This window comes from Erinaceus europaeus, chromosome X, assembly GCF_950295315.1.
Source record: "Erinaceus europaeus chromosome X, mEriEur2.1, whole genome shotgun sequence".
NCBI lineage: Eukaryota > Metazoa > Chordata > Mammalia > Eulipotyphla > Erinaceidae > Erinaceus > Erinaceus europaeus.
Window position 1 is genome coordinate 11524789 of NC_080185.1, and position 5580 is coordinate 11530368.

Sequence of the window (5580 nt, forward strand, 5' to 3'; positions counted from 1 at the left end):
CTATCAAATTTCCCTGTGAGCTCTACAGTTGATTGCTGATTATTTTAATTCGCTTGAACTTCAGTTTGCTTCATCTACCTGACCAGTGGTCCTCTTTTCCTAGAACTACAACAAGTAAGTTAACTTGTTTTAAACAGAATTCTTTGGGAGGCCAACTGGTGGCACACCCGATTTAGCACACATGTTACCATGCACAGGGACCTGGGTTCAGTTCCCCAGTTCCTAGATGCAAGGGGAAAGCTTCACAAGTGTTTAGGCAGTGCTGCAGGTCTCTCTCTACCTCTCTCTCCCTCTCTTTCCCTCTCCCACTCTCTCTCTCCCTTCTCCCTCCTCCTTCCTTCTCGATCTCGCTCTGTCTCTACCCAATTATAAACTAAGTAAGTAAGTAAGTAAATAAGTAAGTAAATGAACAGAATTCTTTGGTCTCCAAACCTGCACTTCCCTCAGTTGCTCACCTTTGTAAGTGAAACTATTACATTCAGATACTTGCCAGAATCACACAATCTGGAACTGTCCTTGACAAAGGTTCTCATACTCTACATCCAAAACATCATTAAAAAGTAAGATCCAGACTGCCGCTGCCTCCTTCTTCGGCCACTCCTGGTGCTGCTTGTGTGCTGATTTAGTGAGGACCCTGTACCTCTTTTGTGAAGTGGCAAGTGAGGAGACCCCGGCATTCAGCATGGCAAACGAAAAGCCCAAGGAAAGAGTCAAGACTGAGAACAACAACCATATTAATTAGAAAGTGGTGGGTCAGGATGGTTCGGTGGTGCAGTTTAAGATTAAGAAGCATACACCACTTAGTAAACTAATGGAAACCTGTTGTGAATGACAGGGATTGTTAATGAGGCAGATCAGATTCTGATTTGACGGGCAGCCAACCAATCTAACAGATCCACCTGCACAGTTGGGGTTGGGGAATGAAAATACAATTGATGTATTTCAGCAGCAGACAGGAGGTGTCTACTAAAAAGTGAAGCTGCTATTTTCCTCAAGAACTCTGTTCCTCCAGACCAAGAAGATATTCTCAATTTGAAAACTGCAATTTGGTTCCACCACATCCTGACTACTACAGTATAGTTTTTCTCTATTCTTTCATTTTTTTCTCCTTCCCCAATTCCTTTATTGTACATTAAGTAACTGGTGTATGTGCACAAGCATATTGCATTTTTTAACTAAATGGCCAATGGTATGTTTTGATTGCATCAAATGGAGATGGGATGAAGAAAAAAATTGGTTCTGTGAAAATACCCCTTTCTCCACTAGAGGTGTGCTCATTCAGCTCTTATCTTTATATTCTAGTAAGTTATTTTGCTTTGTGTTAAACAAAAAGAACAAAATAAAAATTCTTGCATGCTCTGTTAGATAGGAGAATCTTAATGTTTTTAATTTATCATTGTAAAACCTAGAACAATTTTATAACTTTTTTATACATAGCTGTTACATGTAGGGCAATCTGTCTTTAGGTAGGGGAAAATTACTCTAAAGGAAATGAATCCAACATAATTTTCCCTTCAAGTCAAGCATCTTGTTGTTTAAATAAACTTCTTGTTTAAAAAAAATCTAAATTAAAAGTATATATAAGGGAGTCAGGTGGTAGCACAGTGGGTTAAGCGCAAGTGGCACAAAGCACAAGGACTGGTGTGAGGATCCAAGTTCAAGCCCCCAGCTACCCACCTATGTGGGGATAATTGTGAAAGTATGGTAAGAGCATAGGGAAACTCCCATCATAAAGATGGAGGTATGAAAAGATATCCCACCTGTCAGCCTCTCCCTTCTAAGGGGCAAGCTAGGAGGGAAAAGGTTTCCTGACTCAGTTTCCCCTTGTCTGTTTCCCAAGCATCACAGGAACCTACACTCACTAACACTTAAATCATTTCCTTGTTATAAACCAAATGGTTTGCCTGCTTAAAGTTCACTATAGTTCACCCGCTATGATCACACATACTCCATATACCACCATTCTGCCTTGACCAAAAGGCTCTTCCTTCCTATTTCCTTAAACCCCTCCTTCACTTTGATCTAACTCCTATGTCTTATCTCTCTTCCTTCAAGGCTCCTCTCTGTCTGCTTCTCCCTTGCTGGGATAATTAACATGTCCTTCTAAATATCTTCAGCTAATTGACTCTCTTACCCAATTGCCACTAGTCCTTCCAGAACTCTCCCCTACTACTATCAATTCTTCTCATTCCTTGGAACCTTCACCATGGGGGTTCTGACCTTCAAAAACCCACCCTTATTGCCACATGTGAAAAATGTCCTTTGTTCCCTTCTGCTATTTAAACCCTGTCTTCTGTACAATAAACGGATTGTTTGTGACTAAATGGTCTCCTGGTCTTTTCCTGTTGTTAGCCACTAGAGTTAACACGAGCAGCCAGTATGGCCTACCTCTGCTGAGAGGCCACCCACACGAGTATCAGAACACCTGCAGGGGTGTCACTTCACAAGCAGTGAAGCAGGTCTGCAGGTGTCTATCTTTCCCTCCCCTTCTCTGTCTTCCCCTCCTATCTCCATTTCTCTCTGGCCTATCTAACAACAATGACATCAATGACAACATCAATAATAACTACACTAAAAAACAATAAGAGTAACAAAAGGAAAATATATATATATATATATATATAAATCTCCTGCTGTATCTCCTAGCATTCTAAATTTTCAGTTATTTTAGCAGAATCTTACTCAATACTGTACTGTTTCTGGGACACATCTGGCTATTCTTCTAGTTCAGGACTTCACAGTGACTGATCCCTCTGCCTGAGATGTCCCCTCCTTAACCTAAATTTATAAATTCTCCACTCTCTTTTTTGTCATTGCTGGGATTTCACTCCTACATTAAGAGATTATTTTTCACATAGAAAGACACACACACACACACACACACACACACACACACACACACACACACACACACACAGACAGAGAGAGAGAGTACGGTATCAGAGCTTCTCCTAGTATTATAGGGGCTGGACTCAAATTAGGTCTCTTTACAAAAATCACCTTCCCTGATCATTCTGTCACAAATAGAATCCAATAGCCACTTTCATGTTATTTTTCCAGTCTTTTATTTTTATCAATAATTGTTTACAAAATTATAAGATTGCAGGGTATGTTTCCACACCACAAATATAAACAAAATTCTCTCCCCCCGCCCCCCGCTCTCCCAATAATAGCCACCATAGGTTTCACAAAGTCTTAGCAACAGTTTGTTTACTTCTGGTTTTGCAAGTTCATGTGTTCCAGTTCTCTAGATTCCACATGTATCCACTCACCCCTTTTATAGCCCCTTTGTTTCTTTTTTTATAGTACTTGCCACCACAGAACATGTCATAAAATCAATCAGATGATAGGTTGATATCATGATGGTTATTTTTTTAAAACTAAGATTTTTATCTTAATAATTTTTAAATTACTTCTTGTAACCAGAGTTATTATGAGGGTTCAACACTTGCACAATTCCACCATTCCCAGCAGACATTTTTTTTTCTAGATGGAGGTCAAGATCCAGAGGGGGAGAGGGAGAAGGAGAGGGGGAGAGGGAGATGGAGAAGGAGGGAGAGACAGAAAAGGAGTAACTCCACAGCAATGCTGCATCTCTCCTTTACTTGAAAAGCATCCCATATAGGTGCTCTGTCCCCAAGTATGATAAAATGAGCTACTCCCCTGCCCTTATTCACAGTATCATAAACCTGCTAATTTTATCATTTATTTCTAAGTATATTATTATATCAAATTCAGATTTTTGACAGTTAATTTCTTTCCTTTAACTTTCCTACATTTCATTTGTTTTCTTTCCTTATGGAATTAACTAATACTTCAAATGATAAGGTAACTATTAATGTTCATCGTGAGTATGGTATCCTCTTTCTGATCTTAGTGAGTTGCATATAATGGTTCTCCATTAAATTCATGTCTTTTGTAGACATTAGGCACGTAATTTCTGTCAAGTTGAAAGCGTTTATGACATCCCACATTACTAAGAATTTTATGTTTATCCTAGATAAATTTAAACAGTTTACAAGTTTGGATGAAGATATGATTCTTTTGCTTCAGTGTATTCATAATTTTAGTCGATTCGATTCTTCTAGGGGTTTTTTTTTTATACTGAAATTACTGTTTTATTACCAGGGAGAAATGTTTTACCTGCTCACCATGTATTGTTTTCATCTTATACTGATGAACTTTTGTAGTTCATGTTTTATTTAGAATCTTTGTTTCCAAATGCCTATGTAAACAGGGGTTAGAGTGTCCTTTTATTTTATCATCATCTGATCTTTCAGTGAAATTAGTGATGCCATATAAAATTTTCTTGATTTTGCATGATTTATATTATCTATGAAATTAATGTCTAAGATGAAAACTGTTCTTTATACTTTAGTGTAATTCAACTTTAAATTATCTTACTTTTACTCTAGGCATTAATTTTTAGTGAAGCGTTTTGAGCTGTCATTTCTATTAATTTAATGTATGTCTTTCTATTTTATTTGTTCCTTCCTCTTACATTGATAATAATATTTTACATTTATACTATTTTTTTCAAAACTTAAAAAGCTTATATTATCTTATATTAAGATAGTGTTTTTTGCATTATTATTGATCCATATTTTAGTTCTTTTGTAGGAATCTACATTACTACAACCTGATCATATAATTTCAGTAACACCCCCACTCTCTAGAAGAGATACATCTTGAAACCTCCAAACATTAATACATATGACAAAGATTGATTTATAAATAGTCACTGTAGAGGAATATTAAAAGTTTCAGGCTTAATGTGTAGATCAGTACCTAGAGGACTTTGTACTCAGTGAGTTGTCTATAAATTCCATAGATAAGGCTGGGGTCAGAAAGGAACAGCTCTTGAGAGTAACACCTACTCACATTTCAGCTATTTGTCCTGCTTCCTATTTGAATTAGCCCCTTTGTAATTTAGAATTTTGATGTATTGTAAGTTATGTGAATAAAAAGACTCAGGCCCTAAACTCAGGGCTTCACTGTTTTCTGGGTTGCAGTTGTTGTCACCCTTGAGGTCAGTTGAGTACTTGTTTTAATATTTAGTGGCATCCATACTGGAATCATATATATTTATATTAGTTATGTCTTCCTGTTGGGTTAATCTTAGATGCCATCTCAGAATTCTGCCCATCACACTGGTGAAAACTGGTCTTGATAAGAACACAGATGACATCAGATGGACCAATGTAAAGATTTGTGCCATTCTCCAGGCCAGAACTGACAGTGACTGGTCCTGGAATGTATAGTGGAGGTGGCAAAAAGTGGTTGCAGTTTGAGTGCATCTTGAAGTTTGATCTAGTTTGATAATAGAACAAAAATGGTCTTGCTTAGTAGATAGGGGAAAAATAAAGAGAGGAATGAGGAGTAACTCTGAGGATTGGGACTTGAGTAAAAACATGAACTTCTCATTTGCTGCCATGAAGAATACTTCAAGAAGGAGGAAAATAAGGTGGAAGGAGAAGAACAGAGTTTCCAGAAGTTCATGTTGGAATAAAAAAAAAATCCATATGCCTGCTATGGAGATGAGGAGTAGGGAGAGTGACAGATCACATGTATGACCCTGAG

The 5580-nt window shown here is 37.6% G+C and overlaps 1 pseudogene; it reads left to right on the forward strand.

The window, feature by feature from the left end:
- Positions 1-682: 682 nt before the first annotated feature.
- Positions 683-970, forward strand: LOC103128033 (small ubiquitin-related modifier 2-like; annotated as a pseudogene).
- The last annotated feature ends 4610 nt before the right edge of the window (positions 971-5580 follow it).